General features: G+C 39.1%; 1 protein-coding gene across 3 annotated transcripts in view; it reads left to right on the forward strand.

Annotated features, from left to right (window-relative positions):
* Nucleotides 1–19,687, forward strand: part of ctnna2 (catenin alpha 2) — a 314,274-nt gene that overhangs the window by 61,799 nt on the left and 232,788 nt on the right. The window contains exon 1 of one of the 3 annotated variants that reach the window (XM_022758455.1): nucleotides 4,015–4,088. The exons of the other annotated variants lie outside the window; for them this stretch is intronic. The gene's annotated coding sequence lies outside the window, so the exon portion shown is untranslated. Of the gene's footprint in view, nucleotides 1–4,014; nucleotides 4,089–19,687 lie in introns of those variants that run through there. 3 annotated transcript variants of the gene reach the window in all.

Here is a 19,687-nt window from a genome sequence, read left to right on the forward strand (position 1 = left end):
GGGACATAGCTGTTTAATGTTACACACATTTTTAAACTCATTACAGTTTAGACTGTAACTTGACTACAATGTTGCGTTTAATTACAAACATTTTTGAATAGCCTAAGTTTGGATTACAGAATTCTCATGGGAAACAATGGATAAGTTGTGGAAGCAAACTCTCAAATATGATGAAGTAGAAGTTGTTGATTTATTTAATCTCCCAATGATAGGAGCTCGGCAGCAGAAAGATTGTTTTAGTATGGGCTAAATCAGGCACATATGTGTGGTACAGCCTGAAAACTGATATTGTATGAAAAGACTGTGAATTCTTCACAAACTAACCATCATTTTTATTTATTTACATAAATATTGTCAATTACACTAATGTATGCAACGCCTTGATCAGTGACACACTTATGCAGAAATAGTAAAAAGACACAACCTCTGTGTTTATACACTTATAAAGACGTGATATACTCTAGATCAGTGGTTCTCAAAGTGGGATCTGGGGACCTCTATGGTTCCTTGAGCAGGGTTCCTGGGGGTTCCCAGCAAAAAATAATAATTTCTTTTCACTATAATTCCATCCATAAGTAACACAATGACAGAAAATGTAACTATTTTGATCATGGGTTTCAAACACTTTCTGTAATAAGCTGCTGAAAGCAAAAATGTTACACATTAACCATAATACTTACAACCCTTGATATAGACTTCCCAGATACTTTTATTTTCGTAGAGAGATTTTTTCTCCTTTTGCCATATGCTCTTTGTTATGGTAAGTCTATGAAAAATATGTTGCGTGTCACAGTGTTCTTGATGTTTTCTATCCACAAGGTTGCTAGTTGCTAGTATGTGAGTGACCCCTTGTGGCAATATTTGGAAATTGCAAGTATCTTATATTTTGACTAAATGCTGTTGCTGCTGTCAGGAGAAATGTCTGACCTGTGGGGTGAAACATAGAAACTGACATAGAAGAATAACTAAAAACTATCTAGTTCTGTTGGAAAGAACTACATTCTAGTTTCTTTTGAACCTGCTATCCAGTTTTTAAGCATTAGGCCGTGGCCTATAGTAATCACATCAACTTTGTTTTTATGTAAGTACGGCTTTTAGAAAAGCAAAAGACCTGCATAATTTGATTCCATTCGGCAGACAGGCAGACAGGCAGCAGCTCAATGAGACAAATTACCCTTTGCTTAGCCCTCTGTGCTTGCCTGAAGCTGGTGCATGTTTAATTCTTAACTTACCACAGAGACACAGACTACGGTCAGATCCTTTCAGAATAGTAATGACCTGATATACTAAGCTATGAGGCACGGGACTTGCAGATTTTTTTGTCTGTGCATGACTGTGCTATGTGTTGTTACATGTCCTTTTATATGGGGTTGTGTTTGGTGATAAAACACATGTACCCATACACACAATAGTACTAGATATATTTTTTTGTGTGTGTGTATGGGATGAGCTGCAGCTCTATTTTCCTAATATTTTCCAAATTTCTTTCTGTCTCCCTCTCCTTCCATCCTCACAAACACACATGCACGCTTGCTTTGTTTTCAGTAATGGAGTTCCTCTAGATGCTGCAGAGTTGGATGATTGCTTTTATCTGTTTTGGGGTGCTACTCCCTGTCCTAAGTCAGCTTTGATCTGTTTCTCATCCTTTGACTTTTCGGCTATGGTTGGACGCATGGATGGCAGACCTGACTACAGTACAGACTCAGATAGACAAAGTCTAAAAAAAAAAGAGAAAAAAAGAAAGCTTATTATTGGAGTTCTTTTCAGATTTTTGACTTCTTTTGTTAACTAGCTGAAGTATTATAGTGCTCATTTTATTAATGGAGAGGATGGACAAGTTGTTCTCCCTGCCAAACAGACGTCATCATTTCCCACATCCTCTTTCACGCAGGCATTAGAGGACATTTAGTCACACAGAAATGCAGATGTATGACTAAAAGGACACAGTGATTTAGATCAGTCTCACACTTACTTGAATGTGTGATCTCGATCAGACTGTAAACAAGTTATCTACCCTTTTCGGGTAGAAAAGAACACAGAGTACGTTTTATCTCCTCCATCTCAATGCCAAGTATGTGAAATCATCTGTAAAAGCAACACAGCAAAATCAGTGAGAATATGGCGTGCCTACTATGTAGATTCCTTTTCATCTGTATTTAGGGGAGAAAACATCTGAAGGACTCTTTATGTGTTTGAAGGGTTGTTGTGGCTCATATGCCACTAAAATGGAAATGGCAAGGATGTTGAGCACATTGCCTCAATTGCTCCTGAACAATGTACAGTCTGTGACACCAAAGGTTAGACGAGATTTTTAAATGCTGGGCACAGATGCGGGTCAATAGTTAGAGTGAAAGGGCAGCATGAATAAGACAAGAAAGAAGGGATGACCTCATCTATACTTTTTTTTTACTGACACCCAGAATTAGTTTGGAATGAGTCAACTTGGAGCACTGAGGTACAAGATCTTTTCTATTAAGAGAAAAAAGGGAGGTCAGCGTCAGTTCGAATTCACTCATTTCCAGCACTGTTTGGCATATAACAAAGAGGCAACATGAGCCCCGTCTGCCTTTTACCTATTAAAGGAACAATATGTAAGAATGTGAAACAGTTTACATGTATTAATTGCTTTTTTAAAAAAAAAATCTATATTTACTGACTGTTCTCACGTTGTGGAGACATTGTGAATGGATTGAAATGTTTATCCTTCACTGCCGAGTACCTTGCCTCAATGCCTCTCTTCTGATTGTCCACTGTGCCAACAGTGTCCAACACTAGTTAACATTAGCTTAAAAATGTCCACCAACACCTCTCTCACACCTACTTACAGAGTGTGAGCACACTTGCAAGCAGTAGGATGTTGACTGCAGTTCACTGAACAGCCACCGTTGTTACATATAGTACCTTTTAAGAGTTCTGCATTGTAGAGGTTTTGCTTTTCCGAATGCTCTGTACACGTTAAGGATGTTTTACCTAAAAAATGAGCAGTTAATATTTGGTTTGTGGTTTGGATCATATGAAGTAATGTTAATCTTATTCAGATCTTTCCTTAGCTTGTAATGAGGCAAAGGTCACACCTCATCCCTGTCCTCCCGAACCTTGATTCATTTTTCTTTTCAAAATAGGAAAATAAAATTAATAACAAGCCCTAAACACATGTATGAAACCCTACCATACCTATATGAAGCAGTAGCTATAGCAAAGATAATGACAGTAATTTTGTTTTTAGACCTGTTTTGATTTAAAGAACTGAGTCACTGTTTTAAAGACCTTTAAACAATAAACATTGGATTCAATCTTTGGTTCTGTCATTTTTAGGACATAGCTGCTGGTGAAGTAGCAGCAGTACTCTATGCACCAAACTGGACTGATTCAGTTGTTGCAATAACAGTTGGCAGTGACAGATTTAACACAGTCAATGCAGTCTTGAAATATGTTTTATTATTGCGGACATGGTCAGGTCTTGGTGAAGGTGGCACTGAATTTGTGGATAGCCACCTTTAAATTCTCTATGCAGGAAAAGCCCTGTCATGTTGAAATGAAAGTCTTTATTTGGGGATCTGAGCTCAGTGGGAGGACAGATGGAGTCAAGCCCCAACGGGTATGTGGGTAAAGACACACTGTGCCACAACACAGGCATAGATTTTTAGGTCACAGCACATACACAGTGTGGTGACTATTACATTTAAAAAAAAACCTAGATTTACATAGACAGTAGATTTATGAATTAATTGTAGCAAATATTAACATGAGTTTTCATCATGCAGGTTATATGCCTTCCTCATGTAAGCTGTAGGAGGATAAGAGGAGGACTGGTCACTATCTATGAGCATTTATATGCAGGCAGGAAGCAGACAGACTGCAACTCTCCGCCTTTCACCTTGTAACTGCCATGCACATTTTAATATGCAAAAAATATCTCTTTGCTCTACTGTCATTCTCCCGCTTTGAGCCTCCTTATCTTTGTACAGTCAAAAGCAAGAAGCACCTGATACAGCCTTTTCAAATTGTGACTCTGTTAGTCTCACCTGCTCTCTCACACTTATTTGAAGTGTCACACATAAAGGCATCATCTTGTGAACAGCAACAAAGTAAGTACTTCCCACAAAGATCTTTTTCAGTGTGAAGAAATACAAGATACACTATGACTCAGGTAATGTAACTCAGCTAGGAAAACCCTGCCAGAACAAGTATGACTTACAGAAGGTCTTCCTTTTATTCCTCTGCTGCTGCCTTCGATTAGATGAGCCAGGAAAAGTGAGGAAAAGACAGAGATGGTGTCTTTTAATATAATTGTGATTGCATCAAAATGATTGCCTTGTCCTTAGCGCTCCTTCTCTCTCAACCAGCAAATTAAATTAGCCTCTTTCTGGACAGGGCTATGTGACTGACTGCATTGTTTGAATTTGGAGGTTTTTTCATATTATTATGTCAAGTTCGACCCAGCACTGTGTCCTTTGTGTGTCACATCTACTTTTCGATGAATCAATGCAAACAGGTGGTCAAAGGTGCATCTGTTCAAATGCATTAGCCTCAGACTCGAAGCATAGATTATGTTCATACCATGACCAGCAGATGGCAGTGTTTAATTACTTTCATCACTTGTCCATCCTTTCCCTCTCTCACTCCCCACCCCTCTCTCTATCATATCCATTTTTATCCTTTTTTCCTGCAAGTCCTTAGAAACAGAGATTTTCAGTCTGGCTCATTTTCTGTTCAGAGCAAGAGTCTGCATCACCCTGTATGGTTTTGTACCATTAATGAAATGGAAGCTATCTTCTGATGCTGAGATGTTTTGAAGTATGCAGGTCCCTGAATTGAGCTTTGTCAAATTCAGTATTAGAGTTCACTAGATACAGCCTTGCCAATTTGACCCCTCAGCCCTCATCTACTGGATAGTATTGCTTTTTCTTCTCCTCCACATGCCCGCAAAGAGAGGATGACAGTTAGCAGGCCTGTGCCATGCTATTCCCTGTCCCAGTCCTGTTGTGTCATCACAGCGGATACCTACAGCTACCTGACATAAGAACACTGTGGACAGTGCTCAGTGGCTGTGTATGTACTGTTTACACACACACACACACACACACACACACACACACACACACACACACACACGAGCACAGGCACACACAGAAACACATCTCATTCACACACTGTGCAGACGTGCATACACTGGCAGAGCATACCTTTGAGCCTGCGGCAGAGATCCAAGTCGCACTGGATCATTTTACCATGTATTTCCATCTGCTTGTCCTCTACCTCCTTTCCTTCCTTGTTGCTTGGGTCGGTATTTACTGCAGCCGCCCCCCCCCCCCCCCCCATCACCTTTCTGTCTTCTTCTTTTCCTCTTGCTTTCTCTTTCTCTCTTTGTTTTCATTGTCTGATGTATCTTAAAACTAGCAGAGGTGTTTGAAATGGTAGCGTGCGTACATGCATACTCTGAGCCCACTTAGTAGCAGCATTGTATTTTCATGCAAAACTCTCCTCCATATATTGCAGAAGCCTGTAGTCACACTGCACAAGAATATGCCCGTCCTCACTCTGCATACATTATGGGCTAACTATAACCGGATTTACTTGCTAGCTCATGAAAAATGTGCATGACAGCCAGTCCTTTGAATCCCACTGTGGCAAGCATTGCTTCCAAGTTTTAGTCGCTTTCCGAATGCTGCATGCGTCCATCTGTGCAATGACTGGTAACTGGCCGTGTTTATGTTTATGGGATGATGCACTGAGAGACTCCTTGAATTACAGCTAATATGGGAATTCCAATAAACATCGCAGACATCGGACCGGTGAGGAAAAGCTGATTTTCCTCTTTCTGTGTGTCTGTCAGCCTTTCTTTTGGTTTAATGTACCTGTATATGAAAATGGACTTCTGTTTTTCTTTGTGGGAGTTTGTGTTAATTCTCCCCTTGCCAGTAAGATGGATTTCTTCCTCTGGTTCTATGAGCAACATGCACAATAGACGGGGTCTTCATTGTTAGTGTATATGCAGTAACTGCCCAGTGATGACCTTTTTGCGTGCTCCGTTTGTGTATGAGTTGCTGCTGAGCCAACCTCAGAGAAACAGTGGCTGGGGAGCAACCTGCATCTAATGTATGTAGATGTATTCCTAACTGAGGGATAGCTTTCTTGGTAATTGCTATATCAATCTGTGCACTCCTATCCGTGCTGTCTCATTTCAGGCTCTCTCTTATTTCTCTCCCACTTTCCTCTTCCTCTCCTGCACCGACGCACGTGCTCAGACACACACACACATGCACACACAGCGTCTGCCACTTTATCCCGCATTGTCTCTCCTTCCCTGGATTTTTCTCTCTCCTTGTCTCACATTGATTCGGCGCTTGAACATGTGGGTGTTCAACACATTCTGAAGTTGCTTGTGAGAGACTGGCAGAAAGGAAAGCGTACATCCTGATCCTCGCGCCCACTGATACTTGCCGGGGAAGGCCAGACATAAACATGCACAGATGCACAATCATGTACAGATGCACACGGACCCCAAGCATTAATAAACGAATCGAACACAACGCCAAGTGTCAGGGTTATTGACGGGAACCCTGTTGTGTTCAATAAAACTCCACTCCCGCCGTCATTTTCACCTTGGCTAAGCCACGTGGTAGCCCAGAGGTGCACCTCTTAATTACGATATCCTCTGCCTGCCGATTACAGCACTGCCTCATTCTCCATGGACAGATGCACCTGTCAAGAGAAATATGAACTGGGGGACGAAGCTGAAGTAATGGGACATGACCAGGGAGATAGAGAAGTATTGGTTTGTTTGTTGGTGTACAGTAATTAGCCACTGCCTAGCTTGTCTTGATGGTAATAAGGCATGGACGAACTGTGGAGGAGGCAGAAGGACAGTGGGAGGGGTCATTGGTGAACAGGATTCAGAGATCCATACTTGTTACAGTCAGAGTTTAGAGCCTTAGGTCCATTGTGATGTTCTTCTTTTCTATAAACCCTCAATTTGCAGCTTTCAGGAATTACTCAACTCTTCTTGTGTATCTCCAGTTATAGATTTAGTCTTGTTACAGTAGACTGACTGGTGTTTTGCCATGCCATGGCACTTTCATAGTTTGAATTCACATGTATCCACGATGCACACAACATAGTGAAAGTACTAGGCATTTATGATATCATGATTCATCAGATGGTTTATCACAACAATACACTCTCAAATATTCCCATTCGAGGTTTGTTCAGTTTATCTCTGTTAGTATTTCATGTTAGAAGCAAAATTCACACTGTTTTTCTTGGCACACACACTCACAGTTAGAAGGAAGGAATGATGATTAACAGAGTGGTTAGAATATATTCTAACCTCTCTCTCCATATATGGACAGCCACCTTAAATTAAATGGCAACAGCAACCAAAGTGAATTACCTCACTGCATCTTCAGACCTCTCAGCATAAAACTCTTGGGAGTTGATTTCTGAGTGGGCACAGCAAATTACTTTTTTTTTTTTTTTTTTTTTAAGGTAGCTTGCCTTGCAGTCAAGGTCTCCTCTGTAGGAGCCTCACATGCCAGCTTGCCCACTCATCTCTATTCAATCTCAGGGATGCGGGGGCATGCTGGCCTTTGCACGTACAGTACATGTACTGTATGCAGCAGGCTAGAGGACAGTATCCCTGCTTAAGGCCAATATGACTGTCCTTGCTAGTCACACAAAGCTACAGTTCTTTGCAAAAGGTTTTGATGACTTTTTGAAATGCACCATTTCCTCCCACACATGTTCTTGCACTACTCTGAATAATAATATGGACATGGACTCACATACAAATTTACTCAGAGTGCTGTTATAGAGGCTATAGTTTTTCTGCTAAGGGATATGTCTGGCAGGGAATTCCTGCTGGATTTGAGACAAAACCCAAGCAAAAAATTGTAAATGAGCTGCTTGTCTGATTTTCAGTCTGTGTCGCTAAGCTAAAGCTCCCCACCTCAAAGTCTGACTGTGGAAATACAAAGGAGCTTCCATCCTCTAGACAAAATTCTACAAATATTCACTGGTATAAACATTATAGGAGAACCAAAATACGGTATATGTAATATAATATGATTAAATATGTGACCAGATCTGTTATGACTTAAGCTGCCAGTTGTTCTGTACTGTGACATATGCATTTGTATTGCATACAGAATTGGACAGTGAAACTTTATAGCGTACATTTGGCAACTTTTTTAATTATGCTTAGGTAAGTATCCCACAAGCGTTAATTTACACAAGACAGTGTGTTTTTTTTTTTTTGTTGTTTTTCTTATAGACTGAAAAACCTGAGGCATTGAGGGGGTGTACAGTCTCTCAGGGATGAGTCCTCCACAGCCTGAAATGGAGATAGTGGCATTGCCTCAGGGATTTACCAGACACACATTCAAGAAATTTAATTCACAAGAGTTTTAAGAGCAGTTCAGTTCAGAGTTGGCTGACTTGAGTTACCTGCTTAAGTACTGAAGATAATTCTTTAGATACACAGGAAAGCTATTCACATTCAGCTAAAACCTACAAACGTGCTTTGATGGGGTACCCAAAGACAAAACTATTATAATTTGATGTGTGATATGTTAAAGGACTTAAGCAAAATTATTGACTGGAGTGATTTAAAGAAACAAAAAAGAAAAACAGTTGGATGCATAGCTAGGGTGCCTATTTTATAATAAATGAGTGAAAATCAGTTGTGTACGCTGGAGCAACAAGAGAAGTTGAAGCAGCCAAAGGAAGAACTGACTTTGAATTAATAACACACCATTAATCCTGTGCTACAATTCTTCAGTAGGACTTTGTTCCCCTGATGCACTGGGCTTAGATTGTTTTGTTTTTTGTTTTTTTTTTTTGTTTTTTTTACCTCAACTTTAGGCAGTCATAAAAATACTTAAGCAGCCTGACTAGGTTTTCGATAGGCAAGGGAAACCAACCAATAGTCAAGCCTGCATGTTTGAATAGTGCAGCACTCGGAAACTCTCTAATTTTCCCCTGTGGCGTCCAGAATGGAAGGGATGCCCCATATTCCTGATCTGTGTTTGGAAGAAGCACTAATGCACCAGTGAAGTTGCTTAGATGAATGTAGCTTTGTTGACAGGCCAATTTAGCTGTCATTTTGAGATAATGGAGTGTTCAGAGGCAGTAAGTACATCTACATACAGCGATGATCCAGAACCTGGCTATCTCAGATCCTAACCGGAGCCAGTTCTTCTCTTCTGTTTCTTTCGTACAGAAAACAAATTTTGATTTCCATTTCTAAAGAACAAAGGACAGAGAAATTTTGAGACTGCAAATTGGTCCTACTTGTTAAAAAGAAACAAAAAAAAAATAATTTGTTGCTTTAAGTTGTCTGCTTCATCAGACACAGACACAACTAAAAACACTAACTTCCTTGAAGGAGAAGGTGTTCCTATTAGAAAGATGTCAAGTTTAAGTTCTCATTAAAGTCATGTTTTGATAATCTCAACGTTAAACACTGTGTTCTTGAGATACTTTCTTTTCCACTTTCAAGTTGAAAAGAAGACATTCATTGTCTGATGACTTCAGATGAAGTCAGATGATGCCTCTCCTCTCATCAGCATAGCTTTCATTGTCAAGACTTCCTTTGCAGCAATGGAATTGACTGCTCTCTTTCATACTCTTGCTTTCCCGGCATTATGTCTTCATCTTGTTAGTTCCACATCTTTTGCCTTTATTCCTTTTTCAGTCTTTTAAGTCTTGTAATGGTGCCTACTAAAGCATCTGCAGTGTGTACATCGGCATGTGTGCAGTTGTTCTCCCACTTTCAGCCTCAATGGCATCTGATAGCCAATAAGTCTTGGCTGAAGGTTATGAGCTTCTTCTAAAAACTATCCAGCAAAAGCTGCAGCAGTTCAATGAGAAACTTTTGAAAATGATCCTTCCTTGCTCGCCAAGACCACTGGCTGCCTGTTCCCCATTCCCGTTGCCTCTCCACACGGAGGTAATATACACAGTTACATACTCACTAGTGGATGATCTGCTGATACATCCCTTCTCATTTAGCAAATCATGTGAAACCCAAACAAACGATTGAACATCAAACAAATGACTGTAAATCTTGAGTTAAAGACCATGATGTAATCTGGCTGTGTGAAAACAGTGTGCTTTTTCACTGATCTAAAGCCTTTCATGCTCTGCAAATAAGAAAGTGAGTGATGTAGAAAATATTGTTTGCAAATTTACTGCCAGTCCTGTTCTTTTGTGCTGCCTTTGCACCAACCCCTAATTCTATTTAACGCTGGTTCAGTGGGGTGTCCTGGTTTTTCAGTCTGCTAGTACAAATGACATGCCCACGTTTCATGCTGTGCTGCTGCCTCACTGTCTGCTGTTTGAACATTTGTTCTTCACTGCTCTATCTAAGTTAATTTCATTTGTGAAGGAAGTTGACAGCTCTTCTAAAATTAACACAAGACAATCGTATAAGCATCCATGAAAACAAACATTTAAAAGTGAGCCAGGGTTCACCAGTCTGATGCGTCAGTCACAGCTTCAACTGTACTGTGAAGGAGCAAGTGTTGAGTGATGTAAAGAATGCAGATAGAGTATATGTGTTTGTTCTAGGGGGAATGAACAGATACTTCCTGTGTATGAATCAATGAATGATTTTCTTTTCTATGTAATACCACTATATTGGTTAATCCCACATGGAATTTCAAGACACACAGTAGTAACACAAATAATTGAACCTCTAGAAGTTGACATTCATGTTCCAAAGAAAGAAAGAGTCAGTCTAAATTTATTTGAAGTATATGTGTTTAGAAAGGTGGGAAAATGTGGTTCAACTCACGAGTAATTATTAATTGTTGTCACTGAAGTCCCAAAATAAGACAGAAGTCAGAGGTCAAGTCCAAAGCCTGAGGTTTGAGTTTCAAATGTGTTTTTCACTAAATTAAACGCCTTTAAATTTTCAACAAAATAATATCGATGGCTGTAACAAAAGCCTGACAGTACTGAATATTGGAGTTATGAGTTCACACCTGTAGTATAACAGTTCCTCAGGGTCCTCTCAGCATCTGTAACACATAATTGTTGTTAAATTCAACCAAATAAAATTACTTTTTCCACTACTCCTCTTAACAACAGCATGGGACAACCCATCCAGTTTTTAAAACAACACTCAGACAAAGTTTATACAGCATGCCCCCATACAATATGTTCAAGGTGCTAAGGAAATACAAGCCCAAAGGCGATTTCTTTCAACAACAAAAACCTTCCTGTTGTTCCTTTTTGGGCTGTCTGCATGACTTGACATTGTGTGCGACCTCTCAGTTGCACTGGCCATAGGTCACGTCCCACATCCCACTGTAAACACAGCAAGAGGCTCTGCAGCACAAAAGATAGTTGAATTACTGAAGTAATAACACTGAAAAATCACCTGTCTATGAACATCCAAATTGGAAGTTGGGTGAAGCTTGGACTTGTTTACAGTGTCTGACGCTCGCACTTTCTTGGCCTAATTGGACTCTGTGATTGTTTTAGAGGTTTTCTGGCATGGCGTATTTGTGCCCACTATCACTAATCTTCCACTAATCTTATGTTATAGCTACATTAACCAACCATCATAATAATAAACCCTAAGTTGGAAAAACATGGAATTATTTTGCTTTTCTTCCACATATACAGTAGAAACACGTATTTGCAGATTTTTTTTTTTTTTTTTTTTGTGGAAGAAATGCTTTTGTGAAGTCCCACAAGCCATTGTGTGGAGTGCAGCTGATTTGGAAAATAGGGAAAAAGTGAAGGGGGCTGGGACATTGGGAGGGACAGAAGCAGTGTCTAGCATAATGATTTCTATTGAAGGGGTGGCAGTGAGTGAGGTTTGGGGTTATCGTTTTGCTTGACAGAATTTGAAAAAGCAGAAAATGAAATGAGAACTGTATTCATATTCAAATGGAGACAAGTCCCTATGTGGCAGTGCAGTTTTCAATTATGGGGGTTATGTATATTTATGTCTACTCTGGACAGGGCCTCTAGATGCTTCTTTAAGGCTGAGCATCACACGTATCAGACACGTTATTCTCCTGACAGTCTGAGGCCTGCATTTGTATTGTTTGGTGGACAGATCAATTATATATATATATATATGTCTGTACAGATTTGTGGTTGGTTTGTCTTAACTCTATGCTGCAGTATTCATTACATATTATTCTTGATTTCTGGATTGGGCTTTTCATAAATTCATCATTAAGTTCCTCCAGAATTCTTAGTCTCTATTTGGTACTATCAGACTAGGGATTTAGTAAATAAGGGTTGCAGCAGTAAAACTAGTAAATACTTCAGTTAAGACTCAAGTTATGTGTAAATCAGTTGCAAGGAAACAGCTGGTGTTAAGTGACTCAGCAATTCTTTCATGTGTCATGTTAGATATGACAAACATAACATTACATATTACTTATTTTACTCCTCGCTCTATTGGATTTGTTAGGTTACTGGTTTTGTCACTGTAGATGTTTAGTAGTGACTTATTTGTACATAAAAATTAGGTCATGATGTGGTTTTGAGTCAGGGATGCATAAATCTTCACATAGTGAACCTTTATGTTATAGTTACACTAAGTTTGACCTGCAGGTTCAACCACCTCCTAACCACTAGAGAGGCTCTATTGTGTAATATGATAGACATCCCATCCTGATGCCCTCAAAGAGTAACACATGAACAGAGACAACTCAGTGGTTGATGCCTTATCCCGTACCTGTCTGCTAGTTATATACACAGTTGTGCTGCAGCAGCCACACTGAATGTAAAAGAAATCCCTTGTTATTGTGTGTCTGCATGTCTGATAGCACGACAGGAGATATACGGTGCCATGGCAACACCTCTGCCTACATAGTGTGTGGTGAGTGTGTCTGCTGTGCGTAACGTTATATCCGCTGGTCACTCTGGAAGTTCAGACACCTTGCAGTGTTGTGAGTGGACTTAATCTTGATTACAACACTGGGACATCAGCCTGAGACACAGCTACAGAGAATATGAGAGGTTCACTCAAGCTGCCGCTGAGTAATTAATAAAATCCTCATTTTGTCTCCAACCCTTTTCTCTTCAGCCGGCCTCGATTGAGCAAAGAGAAAGACAAAGAAACATAAATTTAAATGTTAATGGCATAGTAATATCCCTGTAATTTCTAATTACATTTACTTTTTCATTGTACTTGCAGTAAACAATGGTGAATGAATGGGGATTAATAGGTAAAACATGATGGTGATAATTACCACCCTACCCCTCTGTGCCATATTTCTCTCTTAAGTCCTTTATTACCTTAGAGGTGTTGTGGCATGTTGCTATTACTGTAGAGGTTGGGAGGCAGCTAGTTTGTAGTCCTTGAAAAATGGGATCCCCTTGATTTACTTTTCGCAGTCACAGCAGCCCCACAGGGTCTCAGGGCCACAGCCAGGAATAAGCTTCCATGCCATCCACAATCTCTGCACTCCTAATTTTCTATGGCTACCCATATATGTGTATCACTAGAGTGCAAGAACTCTAGCTTCAACATCTGCCTGATTTGGGTGCTGTGCTCAGCTGGAGGCAAGGGACATAATACCTAACTTCACTACACTCTTAAGATAATGCAATCTGCTAATTCTCCTCTCATTATGGTGTAGACAGCCACAGCTTTGCGTTAAAACCAGCACAGGGAAGGCCCCTGGCTGTGGTGGTAATGTCATGCATGTAACTGGATGATTTGATGTGTGTAATATAAAGACCTTTGAATATGTAAGTATAGCTATGGAAACAGGTGACTTTATATGTGTTCTTGATAGTCAAAGTGTGAAGAGTACTTAGAAAAGTGTTCTTTTGCGGGTGGGTATGAGCCAGTGGAGAAGAAGGGCTGTCACACCTGATGATGAGATAACAGAAAGTGGAATATTACATTATTATTATTTTTTTCTTTTCCTACTGCTCCTGCTGTGAAGGCAGAGGGTGGCTGGCAGGTATGGCACTATCAGTACTTTCATTTACTGACATCTTGGCCGCGGCTAAACTGTGAAGGCCACTGTCACAGGTATTTAGAGATTGGCTCTCAGAACGAGGGGGGAGATTTCTGTCTGTAACAAGATCTTATGGGTAACACAGACGCACTAAACCTGGGCAAGAGGTCAGTTAATCGTCTTTTTTCCTCAAGCACTGCTGCGGCTCCGAGAATCTCAGAAGACTGTTGACAGTTGTCCTTGTGCTTTATCGCCTCTTGTTTTTTTGTTTTGTTTGCTGTTGTTAGCAGGTAGACATAGGCACCTTTTCTTCTTCTTTGCAGCTTCTATTAATTACTTTTCTTGAAAAATATCTGAAGTTTTCTTCAGATAACAACTTTTTTATACTTTTTACAGAATTAAAGCATAACATAAATAAATAAATAGTTAAATGAATAAATAACTGAACCGGCAACATAGGAAAAAAACACTGCGTCATCTTGAAAACATATAAGCTACGTACTAACGGAATGGTTATGTTTGACAAGAGAATCAGATTCAAATGTTTGTCATGTAATAAACGTCATATATAATATATGTGATCTAAATGTGATCTAACCCTAATACAAACGTTATTTAATTGAGATATTTTATTCCCTTTCATGGAATTAAACTGCAGTGAATTTCAACTGTTAGTAAATGATCAGCATATGGAAATTACTCTTTTATAGACTGTGCTGGTTATTGAAAGTTGAATTAAGTATAATCCAAGGTTTGCGGGAAACATTTACCATCATTAATCATATGTTTAATTGTGTTTTGCTACATTGGCAGACATTGGTTTAGTTGATTCTATTTTTGAGATGTTTTTTTTTTTTTACTGTAACTTGCCAAGATTTCATTATCTCCTTATTTACTGGACGCCCTGGTATAGTGCAACAGACCGGCTTCCAGAAACATTGATTCCACCTATCTCCCGAACAGATCAAATGAGATTAGTTGTAGACGGCAGGTGTGCCTTTGCTGATGACCCTCAGCATGTGTCCTCCTTTAAACAACTGGACACTGCTGTGAAATGACCATCTGTCGGACTTGCTCCCACTTGTTTGGCAGCTTCCACCTCCAGGATTATGACAACTCTGCTGAGTAGCATTAGATTGGTTAATCATTAAATGAAGCTCACTGAAACCTGCACGCTGCTCAGTGAACCTTGTGACAATCTACCTGCAGTTTGACTGTCAACATTGTTGTCAGTCTAGCTGTTTTGACATCGATACAGTGATCCTCCGTTAATTAAGTGTTTGATAGTGTCAGGAGTATTTTTACTATTTTATTTTACTTCATCAGACCATTTCCTTTAACATGATACATTCATCTATAAAGAAAATGAAAAGACATTTCCAGAAATTCAAATGTACAGTATGTTCATTTCTTACTGGACAACCTTAAATACATTAACAAACTGGTTATACAATTTGTCTGCATTGTTGTACTTAAATAAAGACACAAATCCAAACTGAGTAAAATGCATTTGAATATTCTGAAGATCTTTGGCATTGACCTTAATTAAATCAATAGTTGTTTTAAAGCCATTTCAGAGTTCCACCAGGGAGCCACAGTTTGGGTCCTTGATACTGGTGTTGGAGAGGTAAAGTGGCATACATTCAAATGACTTAAAGAGATGCAACAGGCATGGTCCTTAAATACCCTTCAGCCAGGATGATCTCTGGTTGACAGACTGCCTCATGAACATAAACTCACTGGATAATAACTGAGAGGCAGAGACCCTGTGTGATTAGGAAATTGGAATGATAATTGTCTGGCTGCTTGAACTTTCACTAAAAGCTTCATTTGACATGCAGTTTGCTCACTGGCCTTAATGGCTTTAACTCCAGGGGAACTCAAGGAAATAAAAAAAAAAACACAACCCTTAAGAGCAGTTTGTCTGTTTGGAGCAGAGGGGAATGTTGTCTAAAAAAAAAACTGGGCCACTGAGAATATCATGCTTAATTTAATAAAACAAAAAAAACGTCTTTCTGAGCAAATATGTTGGTTGGAAAAACCGAGGACTGTTTAAAAATATTAAATATATAACAAAGAACATTTTAAAACAAATGTTTATTTTTTGTCTAATGTTTCTGAGATCAAAGGGTCAAAGGAAAACTTCCAGTATTCCCATGCCACCCCCTTATACAGTGAAATATTTGGAGACTGTCTAGTGTGTTGTGCCAAACCCTGTTTCCCACCCAAAACCCAACCCCCACCTAAATCTCCCCTGCAGCTTACTGTGGGTCCACATTCACAGTCTACTGCCAGAGAGCCTGGGCACTGCTCCAACTACCATTACCTGGGCAGGCGAGGAGCCTTGTTGGCCTTATTATGCTACTGTACTGTATGATTTATGACTCTGTCTATGTGCATCTGCTACATTAATAAACATTCAGGCACACACTCATAATTTAACCTACACAGTTCTGAGTACAAGCTATATCATACCTTCAGTACCTTGAGCATCACTGCTGAAGATTGTATTAGTTTGGAGTACATAGTTTTGGTGATTGCCTTTTCAGGCCCAGTGTGCTACTCATCATATAGCATGGCCATTCATTTGTTCAAAGACAGGTGACCTTCAGTGGGTACTTAAGTGTGCCTGGGAAAACAGAAAAAATAACAACAACAAAAAAAAGAGAGAAAGAAAAAGAAAAACAGCCTTTATCAAACTGTTTTCATGATATTATGTTTCAGAGGTTGTCATGGTAACGAAACCTCGATGCAGACAATGGATGGAGTCACTTTTTTGGTTCTGTTTCCAGACCTGCCGTGGCTGATAGGGCCTATGTCTGAGCCAGGAAGAGGGAACAAAAAAAAAATAAAAAAATGAGTGCACTCCCATTGAAACTGCTGTGAACTGGAGCGTTGTTGTGTCTGCTATCGCTGTTACACTGTTTGAGCAAACGTATCAAAAAATGGGGAAAGCAATGAGATGTCAAGTAGTGCAAACCCAGGGGAACGTGTTACGCTTGCGATGAAACAGGCATATTGTTACTGAAGAGGGAATGTTGACGGCTCAAATTATAAAAACATTCAAACAACATGCATTTGAATGAGTTTCAGGCATATTTTAAGGGAGGTTTGCCCACAGAGAACTAAATTTTATTAATGTTATGTAAAAATGTTGATTATACCGAAAGTTGTTATTTCTTTTCCCCAATCAAGTTGATTATATGCAAAACCTTGATATCTCCCCTTAGGTATAGCCAAGACATGAGGCAGGTCACATTCAAACCTGACATAATTAAACCAGCAGGATGCAAGTTCAATCATTAATCAAGATGTCCAGACCACTGGGAATTGTCTCACTTCTCAATGTTTGCCCGAAAGTGGTACATTTACTTTGGGAATCAACAATGTATGTTTTGTCTTGGTTCTTCTTGTTTCTGTGGATTTGTCTAGTTTTCTCAGTTTTTTTCCACCCATATTTCCCCTAATTTCCAAATAAACAACCCTGCTCAAAAATATTCATATACTGTAATTCCACAAACATACTCGCGTCATCTGGTGTGTAGAGTCGGGTTGTTGACTGAATATGTCCCTGCTGGCAGTGGGACAGCTTTTGTCTTTGTGCAATCCTAATTAAGACGCATACAGTAATTCCACTTTTGTTTATGTTTCAACTAAACTTTAACAAGCATGTGTCTGTGCGCACGTTTTATGGGGTTGGCTGTAGGTTTTATTGTGAAAATGTATTCAAACTGGACACAGCAAGCTTAATGGGGCATGCACTCACTATTTTAGGAATACTGTGCTTTTAGCTTGATTTCCTGCTGGTTACACTATTTTACTAATTCATGTGTCTTTTCCTTTCTCTGCTCCAATTGGCCCTTCTTTTTCTTTTCTTGATGAATTATTTAAGAATGCTTTACTGTTTGATTTTTAATGTGATATTTGTGTCTTATATTTACCATTCAGGACATTTTGCTACATTCCATAGCAACGTGTGTTTGCTACACAACATGTAGCTGCAACAAAAAGGACAATACCACTCAATTTAATATTTCATATAGTCCCCTAAGGACCAAAGGCAAACAGTTACAGGCATGAAAATCTTTTCCACAAGTAAAGCTTTATATTTCCATCAAGGTCAAGCCAGTGTAGAGTATACAGACAGACATCATGGAGGAGATTGAATTTGTGTTTTCTCTGTGTATGTTTTAGCATTAAGAGTTAAATCAGTGCTCTTAATTTTAATCCTGGGCTTGAATTTTTTTTTTCAATTGAATTGAAAGCTACACATTTCTACACTTAGCATATGTTATATACATTCTATATCATATCATAATTTTATTGCCAACATCACTCACATGTCAGACATTTAACTGCCTTGGGACAGTGGCTAATGGTCAGTCGCCGGTGCTACTTTTCAGTAAAGCGATTTGCTATCAAGCGCTGCATTTATCATTAATCACACTGTGTGCTTGAAGCTTCCTGCTCAGTTGCAGTATAGTATATGGGTGTTGACTCGTGATGAAATGAATGAGTAATTACCTGGAGCTTTAATCACGCATGAAGATATGATGTGACTCCTCTTCCCAGCATGAAGCTAATTTCTAACCATATTTCATGCTAATGTGACATGCATTAAAATTGCTGTACATTTCAACTTTTTTCGGTTGCATGTATTGACAGTGAGTGTCGTTCATGCAGTGGGCATGATTAAAGCATCAAACAGCAAAGCGATGTTTTGATGTGAGTGACTTTTGTACCATTTTTCTGACTGTAACAGAATAGAATAAGGAAGGAAAAAGCCAACAAAGTAATAGAAAATGGGAAACCTCTGTCATAGATGGGAGTGAATGCCTTTTGTTTGTTAAACAAAGATACGGTGGACTCCAACAGAAGACGCTGTTGGTAGCTAATTGATGGTTCAGTTGGTTCCAATTTTTGTGCCACAATGTCTGATTGCAATCTCGTTATGATGTTTTTTTTGTGATTGAAGATAATTACACATGGCCGCATTGTTCCTATCATTTTTAGGCTGTTTTTGGTCTGATTACAAATTTACTAATTAACAAAAATTTTATTTTTTTCACATTTTGAAGTTAAAATTAAGTTTGAAAAAATAACGTTTTCCTTCAGGAAATGCCAGTTGTGTTCTCAAAAGGTGAATTTCAAATAGATGAGCTTCCAAATCCCAGGGTGCACACAGTTGATCATCTCCTGTAACGAAACGAAGTCGAGGTTCCATCTCATTTAGGGATTTGATGAAAAATGAATTTTTGGGACTGTTTTTCACTTTTTAATCAAGAAATGACCCACGTTCATTAAAATTATTGCCATAAAAAAACAAAAAAAAAAAACATTTTTAATCCTAGCTTATACAACTGTAGCTTTTCCTCTACCTGCTGTTAAAATGCTTCAACATGGATTTGTTGAAGCAGTCTGTTGAACCATGAGGCTTACTGAAACAACTTTTACTGTCCACATGCACGTTTTCTCAAAAATGTTTTCTTCTTTACCTAAACAATCTCAAGTATTTTATGAAACATTCAGCGCAGTTAAGTAGATGATATCCTGTAAAGATGAAATGTATTGAGGTCTCTTTGCTCAGATGTCCTACTGGTTTTGTGTATAAAAGATTCAGCACTACCTAGTTTACCTTACTTTCCAATATAAATACATGATGAAAGCTCACCCTTGAAATATTCAGTGTACTCCAGGAGGTCTACCAGGTGTATGAATGGATAGATGGATGAAAAAAACTATTACACAGACAG

Source organism: Seriola dumerili, unplaced genomic scaffold (assembly GCF_002260705.1).
Source record: "Seriola dumerili isolate Sdu_G_001 unplaced genomic scaffold, Sdu_1.0 BDQW01000301.1, whole genome shotgun sequence".
NCBI lineage: Eukaryota > Metazoa > Chordata > Actinopteri > Carangiformes > Carangidae > Seriola > Seriola dumerili.